General features: G+C 43.9%; 1 protein-coding gene across 3 annotated transcripts in view; it reads left to right on the top strand.

Moving 5' to 3' along the window:
* rgs3a (regulator of G protein signaling 3a) overlaps positions 1-19,505 on the top strand; it is a 401,039-nt gene that overhangs the window by 72,703 nt on the left and 308,831 nt on the right. The window lies entirely within an intron of this gene.

The raw sequence follows: 19,505 nt of genomic DNA, 5'->3' as shown, positions 1-19,505 counted from the left end.
AGCTTACTATTGTCACTGGTACTTTTTTATGGATGATATAAAGAAAAGGTAATCTACCTAACAGGTTTCCAGTGGTACATTTATTTACTCGTTTCATGGGATGTGGGCGTTGCTGGCCAGGCCAGCATTTATTGCCCATCCCTAATTGCCCTTGAGAAGGTGGTGGTGAGCTGCATTCTTGAACTGCTGCAGCCCATGTGGGGTAGGTACACCCACAGTGCCATTAGGAAGGGAGTTCCAGGATTTTGACCCAGCGACAGTGAAGGAACGGCGATATAGTTCCAAGTCAAAATGTTATGTGGCTTGGAGAGGAACTTGCAGGTGGTGGTGTTCCCATGCATCTGCTGCCCTTGACTAAGTGGTAGAGGTTGCAGGTTTGAAAGGTGCTGCCTGAGTAGCCTTGGTGCGTTGCTGCAGTGCATCTTGTAGATGGTACACACTGCTGCCACTGTGCGTCGATAGTGGAGGGAGTGAATTTTTGTGGACGGGGTGCTGATCAAGTGGGCTGCTTTGTCCTGGATGGTGTCGAGCTTCTTGAGTGTTGTTGGAGCGGCACCCATCCAGGCAAGTGTAGAGTATTCCATCACACTCCTGACTTGTGCCTTGCAGATGGTGGACAGGCTTTGGGGAGTCAGGAGGTGAGTTACTCGCCACAGGTTTCCGAGCCTCTGACCTGCTCTTGTAGCCACAGTATTTAGATGGTTACTTCAGTTTAGTTTCTGGTCAATGGTAACCCCCCCCCAGGATGTTGATAGTGGGGGTTCAGTGATCATAATGCCATTGAATGTCAAGGGGAGATGGTTGGAGATGGTCTTTGCCTGTCACTTATGTGGTGCGAATGTTACTTGTCACTTATCAGCCCAAGCCTGGATATTGTCCAGGTCTTGCTGCATTTCTACATGAACTGCTTCAGTATCTGAGGAGTCGTGAATGGTGCTGAACATTGTGCAATCATCAGCGAACATCCCCACTTCTGACCTTATGATTGAAGGAAGGTCATTGATGAAGCAGCTGAAGATGGTTGGGCCTAGGACACTACCCTGAGGAACTCCTGCAGTGATGTCCTGGAGCTCAGATGATTGACCTCCAACAACCACAACCATTTTCCTTTGCGCTAGGTATGATTCCAACCAGCGGAGAGTTTTCCCCCCTGATTCCCATTGACTCCAGTTTTGCTAGGGCTCCTTGATGCTATATTCGGTCAAATGCTGCCTTGATGTCAAGGCAGTCATTCTCACCTCACTGCTTGAGTTCAGCTCTTTTGTCCATTTTTGAACCAAGGCTGTAATGAGGTCAGGAGCTGAATGGCCCTGGCAGAACCCAAACTGAGTATAACTGAGCAGGTTATTGCTAAGCAAGTGCCGCTTGATAGCACTGTCGATGACATCTTCCATCACTTTACTGATTATCGAGAGTAGACTGGTAGGGCGGTAATTGGCTGGGTTGGATTTGTCCTGCTTTTTGTGTACAGGATGCACCCGGGCAATTTTCCACATTGCAGGGTAGATGCCAGTGTTGTAGCTGTACTGGAACAGCTTGGCTAGGGGCGTGGCAAGTACTGGAGAACAGGTCTTCAGTACTATTGCTGGAATGTTGTCAGGGCCCATAGCCTTTTCAGTATCCATTGCCTTCAGTCGTTTCTTGATATCATGCGGAGCGAATCGAATTGGCTGTAGACTGGCATCTGTGATGCTGGGGACCTCAGGAGGAGGTTGGCATTTCTGGCTGAAGATTGTGCAAATGCTTCAGCCTTACCTTCTGCACTGATCATTGAGGATGGGGATATTTGTGGAGCCACCTCCTGTTAGTTGTTAAATTGTCCACCACCATTCACGACTGGATGTGGCAGGACTGCAGAGCTTCGATCTGATCCGTTAGTTATGAGAGCGCTTAGCTCTATTGCATGCCGTTTACGCTGTTTGGCATGCAAGTAGTCCTGGGTTGTAGCTTCATCAGGTTGACACCTCATTTTGAGGTATGCCTGGTGCTGCTCCTGGCATGCCCTCTTGTACTCTTCATTGAACTTACATGAGACGTTTCAACATAGTATGGTCATGAGTAAATATCTTGTTTGCTGTTTCTCCAAACCATGCCTTCTTCATCTGTCTGTTTCAACATCTACTCAAAGTTTAAGATGGACTGCCTGAATTTCTGAGAAATTCTGGCATGGTTTTTTTTTTAATTCATTCATGGGATGTGGGTGTCGCTGGCCAGGCCAGCATTTATTGCCCATCCCTAATTGCACTTCAGAAGATGGTGGTGAACTGCCTTCTTGAACCGCTGCAGTTCATGTGGGGTAGGTACACCCACAGTGCTATTGACTTTGTAGTGGTTAGTTACAACTGAGTGGCTTGCTAGGCCATTTCAGAGGGCATGTAAGAGTCAACCACATTGCTGTGGGTCTGGAGTCACATGTAGGCCAGACCAGGTAAGGACAGCAGATTTCCTTCCCTAAAGGACATTAGTGAACCAGATGGGTTTTTACAACAATCGACAATGGTTTCATGGCCATCATTAGTCTAGCTTTTTTAAAAAAAATTCCAGATTTATGAATTGAATTCAAATTACACCTTCTGCTGTGGTGGGATTTGAACCCACACCCCCACAGCAATACCCTGGGTCTCTGGGTTACTAGTCCAGTGACAATACCACTACGCCACCGCCTCCCCTTGGTGTTACCAAGTATTATCTAGCCAGTGGGTCAAGGCAATTGGTAGAATTTACCATCCTTGGCACTGGATGACATTGGGGCACTGTGCTCAGAAAGGATCAGACAAATTTGTAAGCAATTCAGTCAGTGTAATTCCCTCAGTTCTAGGACTTTTGCCATTTTGGCACTCTACTTCTGAGCGCTAGTTGAGTTCTTTATCTCCTGGGAGTAGTTACCGTTCTTAATCAGCACCAAAGATCTTACCAAATATGGATTACTAGCTGGTATTAACCCAGTTGTTTGCTGCCAGCATTGTTTTGTTTCTTGAGACTGACAGTCTTTGGTACTGAGAGGTGTTATCATAGTAATTGTATTGTTTTGTCATCTTTTAGAACTAATTTTATGCTTTTCTCCCATTAAGTCCAGTGTTGACATTTAATATCAAGGTACATTTCTTAGTGCCAATCAATGATTCTGAGGTGTGCTTCTATGTATAACCTTCTGTTGAAAGTTGTCATACATCTGTTAATTTGGAGTTCAACATGTGTTTTCTTTCACAGACTAGGATTTTGTTTTCAGACAATGTTCTTAATTTCCTCAGGCATCTTTCTGTCAGGTGTAAATGTTTCGAAAGAAATTATCACCTTTATATATCTCACTAATAGAATCTTTGGCATCTTGCTTTCAGGGGCCAAGGACAAAGTCTATTTGGTTAGAACCAAGGAACAATAGAGGAGCTATTACACTGCTGTATGCTGCCAAATGGTGGAAAGGAAATAGAGGTGAAAATTTGCAGGCAAATTACAAAAAGATGCAAAAACTAGAGTAGTGATAATGGGGGACTTCAATTATCCTAATATAGACTATGATAGTAATATAAAGGAGTAGTGTAAAGACAGGGAGGAATTCCTAAAATGCATACAAGAGAACTTTCTTGAATAGTGTGTTTCCATCCCAACAAGGAAAGAAACAGTGCTGAATCTAGTTCTAGGGAATAAAGTGGGGCAGTGAAAGAGCATTTTGAGAACAGCGATCATAATATCAGATTTAGAATTGTTATGACTGAGGCAGGAGGAGTGCACTGTCTCCTCGTGCCACTTCTCCACAGGTCACAACATATATTTAAATGTTTAGCCAGGTACCGATATGGTCAATCATATACTCTCTTTATCCCCGAATAAAATACACCAAGCAGGTTTCTTTAATAAACAACAAAATTATCAATTTATTATAAAATAAGACTTATTCAGTGAAGAAGCAAAGCATTAACACACAGATTGAAATATGAAAGTTCCCTTTTTACCTAAGCCCCTCTCTCAGACATACATGAACACATACGCACCAGTTAACTGAAAAATAAAGAGATTTTCTCTGCAGAGCTGTTTTATACAAAAAATACCAAAAACAATACTTTGGCCAAATACTTGCTAATTCTTGAAGAGAAAACAGAAGATATGGAAGGATGCCAGTTGTCCCTTTTGGTCTAGTGTCTGGGTATAAGAAGACGGATCACTGGGATCTTTTCTGGAGCAGTTTGTTCTGGGGATCTCAAGAAGTGATCTGGTAGGCTTTCCAGGAGAAATGTGGCATCAGGGTTTTCAGTTATCCCACTCTGGATTTGCAGGTTTTTCAAAGAGGTAGAGAAAGATGAGCTGGCGTCTTATCTCTCAGCAGGCTGACCTCCAACACAGTCTAGCCCCAACTGAACCAAAACAATATCTCAAAAGCGAAACCCCAAACTGCAAGTCATAACCTCCTGACCACTATAAATCGTGACATGTCATTTCTCTGTAAACATCTCCCCCAAGTCACCAAGGTTTCTGTTTCTTGAGCGTAAGGCATGTGATTTCCAGTTAAGATTGTTTCAGTGACTTTTGTAAAAAAAAATCACATCCATGGAATCTTTTCAGTTTTAAAACACAAGTCCTCAAAAAAAAAATTTAAAAATGGAAACACTTTCATAACACCACTATTCTTGGAGGAATGAAACACCATTTTTAAATGCATTTCATTACAAAGTATGGATAAACAGAAGATGAAAAATAATTAAAACACACTTACACACTCATTCTCATTCACTGTTCTCCTGCAGCTAGTACAGGTCTCCTTTGTACCATCTTCGCACTCGGATAACTCAAAGCAAAGTTAAATCCTAGACAAAGCATTTGCATTATTTTGACCCACAATGTGGATAATTTTAAGTGATAGGGTAGCCACCAGCTGTCACCAGGTTTCATGGAGACACCCAAGATCACCTCGTGGGCACCAGCTGGACCTCATCGTCACAAGGCAAACAGTGTTCAAATCACAGCAGCTTCCACAGTGCGGACTGCGACACCTACCACTCCCTGGTGTGCAGCAAAGTTAGACTCAAACCAAAGAAACTACATCACTGCTAGCAGAAGGGCCGCCCGCGCATCAGCACTAACAGAATTTCTTACCCACAGCTGTCACGAAAGTTTCTTAAGTCACTTGAAAAAATCCTTCAAAACACTCCTGCAGGGGATGCAGAGACCAAGTGGGCCCACATCAGAGAAGCTAAGTGCTCTGCACTGCTGAACTGCAAGAAAGCCCCCAGCGAGTTAACATCCTTAGCATTTAAAGCCGCCAGAAGCGCCGTGCAAAGAACAGCCAGATGCTGTGCAAATGACTACTGGCAACACCTATGCAGTCGTGTTCAGCTGGCCTCCGACATCGGAAACATCAGAGGAATGTATGATGGCATTAAGAGAGCTTTTGGGCCAACCATCAAGAAGATCGCCCCGCTCAATTCTAAATCAGGGGAAACGATCACTGGCCAACACAAGCAAATGGACTGCTGGGTGGAGCACTACCTAGAACTGTACTCCAGGGAAAATGATGTCACTGATATCGCTCTCAATGCAGCCCTGTCTCTGCCAGTCATGGGTGAGCTGGACGAACAGCCAACAACATCGTAACTCAGTAATGCCATCAATTCTCTAGCCAGTGGAAAAGCCCCTGGAAAGGACGGCATTACCCCTGAAATAATCAAGAGTGCCAAGCCTGCTATACTCTCAGCATTCCATGAACTGCTTTGCCTGTGCTGGGATGAGGGAGCAGTACCACAGGACATGTGCGATGCCAACATCATCACCCTCTAAGAACAAGGGTGACCGCAGTGACTGCAACAGCTACCATGGAATCTCCCTGCTCAGCATAGTGGGGAAAGTCTTTGCTCGGGTCATTTTAAACAGACTCCAGAAGCTGGCTGAGCATGTCTACCCTGAGGCACAGTGTGGCTTTCGAGCAGAGAGATCCACCATTGACATGCTGTTCTCCCTTCGCCAGCTACAGGAGAAATGCCGCGAACAACAGATGCCCCTCTACGTTGCCTTCATAGATCTCACCAAAGCCTTTGACCTTGTCAGCAGACGTAGTCTCTTCAGACTACTAGCAAAGATCGGATGTCCACCAAAGCTACTAAATATCATCACCTCATCCCATGACAATATGAAAGGCACAATTCAGCACAGCGGTGCCTCATCAGACCCCTTTCCTATCCTGAGTGGCATGAAACTGGGCTGTGTTCTCGCACCTACACTGTTTGGGATCTTCTTCTCACTGCTGCTCTCACATGTGTTCAAGTCTTCAGAAGAAGGAATTTTCCTCCACACAAGATCAGATGGCAGGTTGTTCAACCTTGCCTGTCTTAGAGCGAAGACCAAAGCACGGAAAGTCCTCATCAGGGAACTCCTCTTTGCTGACGACGCTGCATTAACATCCCACACGGAAGAGTGTCTGCAGAGACTCATTGGCAGGATTGCGGCTTCCTGCAACGAATTTGGCCTAAACATCAGCCTCAAGGAAACGAACATCATGGGACAGGATGTCAGAAATGCTCCATCCATCAATATCGGCGACCACGCTCTGGAAGTGGTTCAAGAGTTCACCTACCTAGGCTCAACTAACACCAGTAACCTGTCTGTTGATGCAGAAATCAACAAGCGCATGTAAAAGGCGTCTGCTGCTGTGTCCAGACTGGCCAAGAGGGTGTGGAAAAATGGCGCACTGACATGGAACACAAAAGTCCGAGTGTTTCAAAACTGTGTCCTCAGTACCTTGCTCGACGGCAGCGAGGCCTGGACAACGTATATCAGCCAAGAGCGACGTCTCAACACATTCCATCTTTGCTGTCTCCGGAGAATCCTTGGCATCAGGTGGCAGGACCGTATCTCCAACGCAGAAGTCCTCAAGGTGGCCAACATTCCCAGCATATACCCCTACTGCGCCAGCGGCGCTTGAGATGGCTTGGCCTTGTGAGCTGCCTGGAAGATGGCAGGATCCCCAAGGATGCATTGTACAGCGAGCTCGTCACTGGTATCAGACTCACCGGCCGTCCATGTCTCCACTTTAAAGACTTCTGCAAACGCGACAAGAAGTCCTGCGACGACATTGACCACAGGTCGTGGGAGTCAGCTGCCAGTGATCGCCAGAGCTGGCGGACAGTTATTAAGGCGGGGCTAAAGAGAGTCAAGTCGAAGAGACTTAGCAGTTGGCAGGAAAAGACACAGAAGTGTAAGGAGAGAGCTAACTGTGTAACAGCCCCAACAACCAATTTTATCTGCAACACCTGTGGAAGAAACTGTCACTCTGGAATTGGCCTTTATAGCCACTCCAGGCACTGCTCCACAAACCACTGACCACCTCTAGGTGCTTACCCATTGTCTCTCGAGACAAGGAGGCCAAAGAAGATAAGGTTGCAATAGTAAACTCCATCGGAATCGTCTGGCATTCTGGTTTTTGAATTTTTCCACAAAGGCCGGGGGTTTATGATCAGTGTGTCTCTGTAGTCATGGCAGACTTATACTTCAAAATGCTTACGAGCTAGTAATAAGCCCAGGGTGTCTTTTTCCATTGTTGAGTATTTCTTTTGATGTCGATTTGGCTTTTTGGAAAAGTGTCCCACTGGCCTTTCTATGCCCGATTCATCGTCTTGTAACAGGACTGCACCGACTCCCTAGTCACTAGCATCAATTGCTACCTTGAAGGGCTTAGTGAAATTTGGGGCAGCCAACACTGGTTCATTTATGAAAATGGCTTTCAGCCTCTCAACAGATGCTTGGCACTCCCCTGATTGCTCTTATCCAAGTTTTCTCCCACAGATGCTTGGTCCACTCATTCTCCAGCACCAGATCTAGCAATGCCTCCTTCCTAGTTGGACTGAGATCATACTAGTCAAGGAGGTTCTCCTGAATGCATTTCAGAAATTCCTCCCTCTCCTTCCCCTTTAACATTATCCCAATTGATATTTGCGTAAAGTCCCCAATATCACCACCCTATCGTTCGTTCACATCTCTGCAATTTCCCTGCAGATTTGCTCCTCTATCTCTCTGTTACTATTGGAGGCCTATAAAATACTCCCAGTAGTGTGATCATACCCTTTATGCTTCTCAACACTAACCAAATGGATTCTGTCCTCGCCCACTCAAGCGCATTCTCTCTTCCAATTCTACAGTGTCTTCCCTACTCGGTACTGCCACCCCACCCCACCCCCTTTTTCCCTTCCCTATCTTTTCTGAACACTTTGTGTCTGTGAATAATAAGTGTCCAGTCCTCACCATTTTTAGGCCTGGTTTTCGTATTGCCACTGCATCATATTCCTGCACATATTTGCCTTTGTAGCTCACCAACTGTATTCACCACACTTTGCGCGTTTACATACATGCATTCTAAACCTGTCTTTGTAATCCTCATTGTCCTTCTTAGTCTGCTCCTATCTAATATGGTACTACTTCCTTCTCTTGTACTATCCAACATTCTCATTCCTTTATGTGCCTTCTTCCTCGTTTCTACTTCTATATGCTGGTGCCCATTCCCCTGATAATTTAGTTTAAAGCTTCCTCAATCACACGAGGGACCCTCCCTACGAAGACATTGGTCCCTGTCCTGTTGAGCTGCAACCTGCCCCTTTTGAATAGGTACCTCCTGCCCAGAACTGTTCCCAATGCCCCATGAATCTAAAGCCCTCCCTCCTGCACCATGCCTCAAGCCAGGCATTGATCCTCCCTATCTTCCTATTTCTACTCTCGCTGGCACACGGTACCGAGAATAATCCAGAGATTACTATCTTAGAGGTCCTACATTGTAACTTCCTCCTTAGCTCCTGTAAGTCTAACTGTAAGATCTCAAACCTGCCGTCTGTATGTCGTTGGTAGTGATGTGTATCACAGCTTCTGGCTCACACCCTTCCCCCTGTAGAATATTCTGCCCCCTCTCTGTAATGTCCATTACCCTGGCATCAAGTATTTGATGCTCCTTTTAAATAGTGCTGGTGGAGGCTCTATCCTGGTGCTGAATGCATGCTCAACTGTACATGTTTAGGAGAGGGTGTTAACTCGAGCATTGAGCTGATACAAGCTGATTAACATCATGATCTGCCTACACTTCGTACTTCTGGTGGACGCTCCCTGCATGTGCACTAGCACCCTCACCAAAATGGCGTCTGGTGGGGCTAGCACCAGAAGTGTGTGCATGTGCTGTGGATGTTGTAGTGTAATGTAATATAGGGTTGTTACTGGGCAGAGTATCTAAATTGTCTGTGAGTGTCATCACAGCTGATGTAACAGAACTTGTATAGAACCTTGTGTACAGTGAAAATGGAAGCCATAGATAGCAGATGCATGTAAATAAACTCCTTTTCGTGCAACCGTCTGTCTCTCAGACATTCTGTTATAAGACTAGCACCAGAATATTAGAGGCAAAATGGCACCCTTAGCACTGAAAAACGTTGCTACGCAGCCTAATTCTGCGGCCAAGGTGTGTTGCAATTTTGCATGTTTTTGTGTTACTGGATAATGTCACATTTTCGGATAATTTTGAGTCAGCTTTAAATGTTGTGTTTTTAAGTATAGTATGTTCATCCATGTTTAAAAAACATAATGGGTATTGAAAACAGAAAATGCTAGAAATACACAGCAGATCTGGCAGCATCTATGGAGAGAGAAACAGAGTTAATGTTTCAGATTTTGAGAGAACTGGTAAAAGTTAGAGATGTATTAGGATTTAAGCCTGCATAGAGGTAGTGAAAAGAGGAGGGGGATAAAGTACAAAAGGGAAGGTCTGTGATAGGGTGGAAGGCAGGAGAGATTAAATGACAAAAGGGTTGATGGTGCAGTCAAAAGACAGTGGTAATGTAAAAGAAACAAATGATGTATCTAGACAAGGTGTGAATGGCAGAATTATGAGCATCTGCCAAACAAAAAAAGCACAAAATGAGGAAAGAAAAAATGGAGGTAGAGGTTACAAATCTCAAATTGTTGAGCTCAATGTTGAGTTCGGAAAGCTATAATCGAAAGATGGGCCGCTATTCCTCGAGCTCACATTGAGCTTAACTGGAACAGTGTAGGAGGCAGAGTGAGAGTGGAGTTTAGAAGAATAAGAGGTGATCTCATTGAAACATACAAGATTCTGAGGGGGCTTGACAGGGTAGACATTGAGAGGTTGTTTCCCCTGACTGGGGAATCTACAACATGGAGCGACAGTCTCAGGATAATGGGCTGATCATTAGAAATAAGATGAGGAGAAATGTTTTCACTCAAAGGGTTGTGAATCTTTGGAATTTGCTAACTCAGAGGGTTGTGGATACTCTATCGTTGAATATATTTAAAGCTGAGTTAGACAAAATTTTGGTCTCTCAGGGAATCAAGGGTATGGGGAACCTGTGGGAAAGTCGAGTTGAAGCCAAAGATCAGTCATGATTGTAGAATGGTGGAGCAGGCTCAATGGGCCGGATGGTCTACTCATGCTCTTATTTCTTATGTTCTTATGAGAATTAACATGACAGGAGATCGGAAGCTTGCTGTCACGCTTGTGGATTGAACGGAGCTAAAATGAATCTGCGGTCTCCTTAGTGTACAGGAGACCGCCTCGTGAGCAGTGAATAGGGAACCGTAAAGTAAAAGAAGTATAAATAAATCGTTATTTCACTTAGAAGGACTGTCTTATATTCCAGAAAGCATGTTGTTGAAGGATTATGCCAGAGCCAATCTTGACTCAGTCTTGCATTTATTTTACAAAGTAAAAAGATTACAAACATGCGGTTCCTCACTCAAACCTTCACCCAGTTTCAGGAAGTTCTCTTTATATACGCAAGATCCTAATTAACACCCTCCACCTGCATATGATCAATCGCAATTAACAGAGTGTTAATTGGACGATGAGAAATGAGGAAGTAAAAGGGAGGATGTTGCATGGGGAAGGGATGAGAGCAGAGTGCGGGAAATGAAATGGGCACAGTCAAGGGCCCTATCAACCACTGTGCCTCTCATCCCTTCCCCTCCCTTCCAGAGCCACAGTATTGTTCTCCTTGTCCTCTTCAGCCCCACGGCCTCTGCATTCGATGAATCATCCTCCACCACTTCTGCCACCTCCAGCATGGTGGCAGCACCAAACACATCTTCCCCTCACCTCCACTTTGTGCCTTCTGAAGGGATCATTCCCTTTGCGGCACCCTGGCCGACTCTTCAGTTAGCCCCAACAACCACTCCCCTTTCCACGCAAGCATGGAGATGCAACACCTTTTACCTCCTCACTTCCCATCACCCAAGGCCCCAAACACTCCTAGGGAAAACAACAATTTACTTGTACTTTTAATTTGGTATACTGTATTCGCAGCTCACAATGTAGTCTCCTCTACTTTGGGGAAACCAAAAGTAGATCGGGTGACTGCTTTGTGGAATACCTCCGTTCAGTCCGTAAGTATGACTGTGAGCTTCCAGTTGCCAGTCATTTTAATTCTCTATTCCACTTATGAATATACGAATACGAACGTATGAATTAGGAGTAGAAGTAGGCCACTCGGCCCTTCGAGCCTGCTTCATGGCTGAACTGATTACTCCACATTTCCACCTACCCCCGATAACCTTCCACCCCCTTGTTTATCAAGAATCTGTCTACCTCTGCCTTAAAAATATTCAAAGATTCTGCTTCCACTGCCTTTTGAGGAAGAGAATTCCAAAGACTCACAACCCTCTGAGAGAAAAAAATTCTCCTAATCTCTGTCTTAAATGAGCGACCCCTTATTTTTAAACAGTGACCCCTAGTCCTATATTCTCCCACAAGGGGAAACATCCTCTCCACATCCACCCTGTCAAGATCCCTCAGGATCTTATATGTTTCAATCAAGTCGCCTCTTACTCTTCTAAATTCTAGCGGATACAAGCCTAGCCTGTCCAATCTTTCCTCGTAAAGCAACCCGCCCATTCCAGGTATTAGTCTAGTAAACCTTCTCTGTACTGCCTCCAACGCATTTACATCCTTCCTTAAATAAGGAGACTAGTACTGTACACAGTACTCCAGATGTGGTCTCACCAATGCCCTGTATAGCTGAAGCATCACCTCCCTACTTTTGTATTCATTTCCCCTCACAATAAACAATAACATTCTATTAGCTTTCCTAATTGTGCTGTACCTGCATACTAACCTTTTGCAATTCATGCACTAGGACACTCAGATCCCTCTGCATCTCAGAGCTCTGAAATCTCTCACCATTTAGATAATATGCTTTTTTATTCTTCCTGCCAAAGTGGACAATTTCACACTTTCCCACATTATACTCCATTTACCAGGTCTTTGTCCACTCACTTAACCTATCTATATCCGTTTATAGTCTCCTTATGTCTTCTTCACAACTTACTTTCCTACCTATCTTTGTGTCATCAGCAAATTTAGCAACCATACCTTTAGTCTCTTCATCTAAGTCATTTATATAAATTGTAAAAAAGTTGAGGCCCCAGCACAGATCCCTGTGGCACGCCACTCGTTATATCTTGCCAATGAGAAAATGACCTATTTTTGCCTATTCTCTCTTTCCTGTTAGCTAGCCAATCTTCTATCCATGCCAATATGTTACCCCCTACACCATGAGCTTTTATTTTCTGCAATGACCTTTGATGTGGCACCTTATCAAATGCCTTCTGGAAATCTATGTACAATACATCCACTGGTTCCCCTTTATCCACAGCACATGTAACTCCCTCAAAGAACTCCAATAAATTGGTTAAACATTATATCCCTTTCACAAGACCATGTTGATTCTGCCTGATTACCTTGAATTTTTCAAAGTGCCCTGCTATAACGTCTTTAATAATAGCTTCTAACATTTTCCCTAAGACAGATGTTAAGCTAACTGGCCTGTAGTTTCCTGTTTTCTGTCTCCCTCCCTTTTTGAATAAAGGAGTTACGTTCACTATTTTCCATTCTAACGGAACCTTCCCCGAATCTAGGGAATTTTGGAAAATTAAAACTAACGCATCAACTATCTCACTAGCCACTTCTTTTAATACCACAGGATGAAGTCCATCAGGACCTGGGAACTTGTCAGCCTGCAGCTCCAACATTTGTTCAGTACCACTTCCCTGGTGATTGTAATTTTCTTGAGTTCCTCCCTCCTTTCCATTTCCTGACTTCAGCTAATACTGGGATGTTACTGGGATGTATCCTCAATAATGAAGGCAGATGCAAAATATCTGTTCAATTCATCTGCTATCTCCTTATTATCCATTATTAATTCCCCAGACTCACTTTCTATTGGACCAATGTTCACTTTGTTAACTCTTTGCTTTTTTAAATATCTATAGAAACTCTTACTATCTGTCTTTAAATTTCTAGCTAGCTTTCTCTCGTACTCTAATTTTATCTTCCTTATCAATCTTTTAGTGATTCTTTGCTGTTTTTAATATTCTGTCCAATCTTCTGACTTGCCACCCATCTTTGCACAATTATAGGCTTTTTCTTTAAGTTTGATACCATCTTTAACTGTGTTAGTTAACCACGGATGGTGGGTCCCACCCTTGGAATATTTCTTTCTCATTGAAATGTATCTATTCTGTGTATTCTGAAATATCCCCTTAAATGTTTGCCACTGCGTCTCTATTGACCTATCCCTTAAACTGATTTGTCAGTTTACTTTAGCTAGCTCTGCTTTCATGCCCTCATAATTGTCCTTATTTAAGTTTAAAATACTAGACTTGGACCCACACTTCTTTCCCTCAAACTGAATGTAAAATTTAATCATATTATGATTGCTGCTACCTAGGGATGCCTTAACAATGAGGTCATTAATTAATCCTATCTCATTGCACAATACCAGCTCTAGTGTAGCCTGCTCTCTGGTTGGCTCCAGAACGTATTGTTCCAAGAAATTATCCCGAAAACATTCTATGTACACATCTAGGCTACCTCTGCCCATCTGATTTTTCCGTTCTATATGTAGGTTAAAATCCCCCATAATTATTGCTGTACCTTTCTGACAAGCTGCCATTATTTCTTCCTTTATACCCTGTCTTACAGTGTGGTTAATATTCGGTGGCCTGTACACCACTCACACAAGTGACTTCTTGCCTTCATGATTTCTCATCTGTACCCAAACTTCTTCTACATCCTGGTCTCCCGAACCTAGGTCATCCCTCTCTATTGCACTAATACCATCGTTAATTTACAGAGCTATCCCTCCACCTTTTCCTAGCTTCCTGTCCTTCCTAAATTCCATGTATCCTTCAATATTCAGGTCCCAATCTATGTCGTCCTGCAGCCATGTCTCTGTAATGGTAATCAGATGGTACTTATTTATTTCTATTTGTGCTCTCAGTTCATCTGTTTTATTTTGAATGCTACCTGTATTCAGATACAGAGCCTTTAGTTTTGTCCTTTTATTATTTTTGTAACCTTTAGCCTTATCTGTTGATTTACTCATGGATTTGTACGCTCTGTCCCTTCCTGTCATAGTCTGTTAATCATTTCCCATAGTAATACCTTTCTCTCTTACCTTGTCTCTATTCCTTGATTTACCATATCTTCCCAAATTTGATCCCTTGCCCCCACTATTCAGTTTAAAACCCTCTCTACTTCCCTAGTTATGCGACGCACTAGAACTCTGGTGCCAGCACGGTTCAGGTATAGACCGTCCCAACGGTACAGCCACCACTTTCCCCAGCACTGGTGCCAGTGCCTCACGAACCAGAACCCACTTCTACCACACCAGTCTTTGAGCCACGCATGAATTTCTCTAATCTTATTTTCCCTATGCCAATTTGCATGTGGCTCAGGTAATAATCCAGAGATTATTATTTTTGAGGTTCTGCTTCTTAATTTGGTGCCTAGATCCTCACACTGACTAAGCAGAACCACTTTCCTGGTCCTGCCTGTGTCGTTGGTACCTACATGGACCACGTCGACTGGATCCTCCCCCTCCCACTGTAGGTTCCTCTCCAGCCCTGAGCAGATGTCCCGAAGCTTGGCACCGGACAGGCAACATAGCTGTCTGGACTCTTGCTCTTTGCTGCAGAGAACAGTGTCAATCCCCCTAACTATACTGTCCCCTACTATTCCACTTGAATGGCTTCCTTTACCACTTCCACTCTGACCTCTCTGTCCTTGGCATCCTACGCTCTGAGGAATAGCACCTTTTTTTTGGTTAGGCAATTTACAGCCTTCTAGCTGTAAATTGAGTTCAACAATTTCAGATCATAACCTTTGCCCCATTTTCTTTTTTTCCTTTCCTAGCTTCGTGCTTTTCTGTTTTTTTTTTGTTTTTGGATGGTAGCTGTTCATGATTGTGCCATTCATACTGAGTCCAGACACATCTTTTATTTGTTTACTTGTCCCATTACCACTCCATTTTGCCTTGCACCATCAAACTTTTTGTCATTTAATCTCTCCTGCTTTCCACCCTATCACAGACCTTCCCTTTTGTTCTTCCTTCCCCAACCCTGCCCCCCCCATTTTACTGCCTCTGTACTTCCTTAAAAACGATTACATCGCTAACTTTTCCAATTCTGATGAAAGCTCAGCAACCTGAAATGTTAACTGTCTTTCTCCTTCGATGCTGTCAGACCTTCTGAGTATTTCCAACATTTTCTGTTTATAGTTCAGATTTCCAGCACCCGCCATATTTTGCAGTTGTGATAAAGGGTAGTTAAAATGAGCTAGTTTTGATGTTGTTTCCCCATAAAGCGTAAATAATAAACATTTATCCGTCAGTTGATATCACTAGAATAGATTATCTGGTCATTATCATATGGCTGTTTGTGGGAGTTTGCTGTGCACAAATTGACTGCTGTATTTCTTACATTACAACAGTAATTATTGTTACGAATATGTGCTATGCCAGAGCTGGCGGGCAGCCATAAAGACAGGGCTAAAATGTGGCGAGTCAAAGAGACTTAGTAGTTGGCAGGAAAAAAGACAGAGGCGCAAGGGGAGAGCCAACTGTGCAACAGCCCCGACAAACAAATTTCTCTGCAGCACCTGTGGAAGAGCCTGTCACTCTAGAATTGGCCTTTATAGCCACTCCAGGCGCTGTTTCACAAACCACTGACCACCTCCAGGTGCGTATCCATTGTCTCTCGAGATAAGGAGGCCCAAAAGAAAGAAAGATGCTGAATAATTTTTTAATCCATTGGCTGGAAACCTGAATTAAAATTTTTAAAAAGATAACTGCTGGCAGCAAAAATGACAACTGAAATTTGCATCAAAACATCCTACATTCCAATGCCATGAGATGGAGTTGAATTGTCTGGAAAGTCCCCTCCAGAGCAATGACTTGGGAAGTTTGGAGTGAATCACCTGGCCAGTGCCCATTAACAAGACATTTAAAAGCAAACACTTGGGACATTAAACATGGAGATGAACCACTCAAAGATAATCACTTGAACAATGGCACCCTGATTGAGAGAAGGGAATTCCTAGACATGAACAAAATAAGTTGCACGAGGAAATACACACTGAGCCATCATGTGACAGGCCCAACATCTGTGTGTTTTGAGCTGGGTTTTCTCTCTGCAGCAATCAAGCAACTGGATACTGACAGAACAGACCCAAGTGGGGTCCCTCCCACCACCCCCCCCCCCCCCCACTCTATCTCTCCAGTCCACCTGGCAAGTTCAGAACCCTGCCCGATGTACCAACCAAACCTATCATTGCTGCAGACAGAGACCCCTTTTGGAAATCATCAGCATCGCTGATCTCTAGGAAAACCCCAAATCTGCTGTCCACATCTGCAAGCCAGAAGCCTCCGGACCACCGAATTCATCTGGAAGACAACCTAGTCACCAGCCTCCACAGACTGTATACCTCTTTTTTTATTGCTCTGGACTCTAATCCGACCAGTATATCCTTCCCCACACTGTAACCTATTAGTGTGTATGTGTGTGAACCTCCAGTGTGTGTGTTTGTGAAAGTTGGAGTGTAGTTTATTATTTTACTTAGATCGGTTTAAGTACAATAAAGCTAACCTCTTTCTTTGTTCAACTCAAGAAAACCTGTCTGATTGGTTCTTTTATGATCATCGCATGTAAATAATCAAACGCTCACTGAATTGGCAAGCACATTCACTTTAAAAAAAGAAATAAACCCTCTTGCGGTCAAACAAGGAGTGGGAAAAGAGGGGAGCCCTTCAACACCACCTCACCTGATTGTAACACCACACTTCAAAAGTACTTCATTGGCTGCAAAGCATGTTGGGACATTGAGACCATGACGGGCTCCATATATATGAAGTCTTTTCAAGTCCTTTAATTCATTATCTGAAAACACTTTAGTGGATGAGGAGCTAATAGATTCATGGACGAGGGTAAGGCAATAATCATTACTTAACTGTATTTTTGGAAAGCTTTTGATTAGGGCTGAGATTTTACAGGGCCCCAGGGAGTCTGCTGGGGGTGAGTGTGTGTGTACAATCGGGTGGGATGGTGGGTGGTGGTATTTTACCAGTGGCGGGAAAGGGGCGGACAACCCTTCGGCAATTAATTTAAGGGCCTTTTTCTGCCGCCGCTGGTATTTTACCAGCGTGGGTGGGATGGTGGGTGGTGGTATTTTACCAGCGGCGGGAAAGGGGCGGACAGCCCTTCGGCAATTAATTTAAGGGCCTTTTTTTGCACCGCTGGTATTTTACCAGCGCCAGGTGGACACTTCACCAGGTATTGAGCCTGCCAGGTTTACCTTGGAGACCTTGTGGGCTCGATGGAGGTGCCTCCTGATCGGGCACCTTGTAGCCCACGGAGGGCTCCCTCGGGTGGTAAGGGCTGTCCCTGCTGAAAGACCCTCCCTGGCCTCACGACCGAACTTCCACCCTCACTTGGGCTTGACTGCCTGATTGGCCCCGGCAAGCGCATCCTGTCTTACATTCATTCCGGGGCCTTCTCCATCATGGCTAATCTTTTTTTCATTCATTCGGGGGATGTGGGCATCGCTGGCTAGGCCAGCATTTATTGTCCATCCTTGGCCTCCTGCAGGACCAGCAGTGTTCACCACTTCCAGTGATTCTGCTGGGACTGAAGAACTGCCAGTCATTTAATCTGGCAGCTCTTGGGGGCCGAACCTCATCCCTCAAAGGGATGGCAGCTCCGATGGCAAGCAATTAATTGACTGAGGAACATAAAATGCAGTTGCGGATTCCTTGACTAGGTGAGGTGGGGTTGCCCCTGACTTTGTGGCTGGTGGAAGGAGCCACTGCTACCCCGGAAAATCCCAGCCAAGGTGTCTCATGAGGATTTTCTACAAGGTGGAATTACTTTTAATCTGCTGGATTGAGAACTGATTGAATGGACAAAGAACTGTTAATGGATTTGAATCTTCCTGAAGACCTGTTACCAACATTATTCCACAGGTATCAGTGTTAGGATTGAAGCTATTTATTATTTTCATTTGTGATTTAAATGTAAACATAGAGGAATGATCTCCAAGTTTGTGGATGATGTCAGGATATGTGAATGTGTTAGGACTATATTGGACACTTGACTACTGCAATGAGATCTTGATGTGTTGGAGGAATGGACCTGTGTTCGGCCAATGAGGTTCAACTTAAACTTAATGGTGTAGTGTTACGAATGTAGGCAGATCAAGTGCTGAATGTACTTACACCTTACAGAAAGCAGAATTAAAGCCAGTGGTGAAAGAAAGTGATCTGTGTGTTTCAGTGCATCACACTATAAAGCTTAATGACCAATGCTGTGAAGCTGTAACAAAAGCATACATGGTTTTAGGTTGTATTCACTACAAAACAAAGTGTACCATTTTGTCCTTGTACCAGACCTTGATTAGAATTAGATACTCAGAGTATTGTGTCTAGTTTTGGTAGCCTCTCATGGTGGGTGATGTTAAGGCTTTGGAAAGGATGCAGAGGAGGGCTAGAAGATTGATACCCAGTTTAAAATACCTGAGGTACACAGAAAGGTTTAAATTAGTTGGATTGGTGTTCTCCTTATAGTAGAGAAGGTTAAGGGGAGATTTAATGGAAGTGCTTAAAATTATGAGAGGTTTTGATAGAGTAGGTAGGGTGAAACTTATTCTACTGGCAGGTGGGTCAGTAAACAGAGGTTACAGATTTAAGTTAATTATAAAAAGAGATGCTGAGAGTTTTTTTTATGTGGTGAGTTTTTACGATCTGCAAAGCTGGGTGTTAGAAGCAGATTCAGTAGTAACTTTCAAAAGAGAATTGGTTATATGCACTTGGAAAAAAATAATTGCAGAGATGTAGAAAAAGATCAGAGTAGTGCAACTAATTGGATAACTCTTTCAAAGAGCTGACACAGGCATGATGGGCTGAATGAAATTTTTCGGATTTTTTTTCCCTAATCGATCTCAGGTTTTTTTTGCCTTTGAGGAGATTACATGGCTCTGGGTGGATGAGGAGAGTCTATATTATGAAGCACAAGGCATTACAACTCTGTGGGACAGGCTAGGTGGGTCAGTAGGTCATTTCATGGCTGTCATTTTCAGATGTTCATATATCTTGATACTCAATAAACCACTGCTATGGTGTTAGGAAGTGGCTGGCCCAAGGTGATCGGTGTGGACTGTGACAGGCCTTCCCTTTCTGGTTATGAACAGTGAGTGT

Source organism: Heterodontus francisci, chromosome 32, assembly GCF_036365525.1.
Source record: "Heterodontus francisci isolate sHetFra1 chromosome 32, sHetFra1.hap1, whole genome shotgun sequence".
In the NCBI taxonomy this organism is placed as follows: domain Eukaryota; kingdom Metazoa; phylum Chordata; class Chondrichthyes; order Heterodontiformes; family Heterodontidae; genus Heterodontus; species Heterodontus francisci.
The sequence above is the reverse complement of the archived record's forward strand: the minus strand, read 5'-3'. Positions and strand labels throughout refer to the sequence as shown.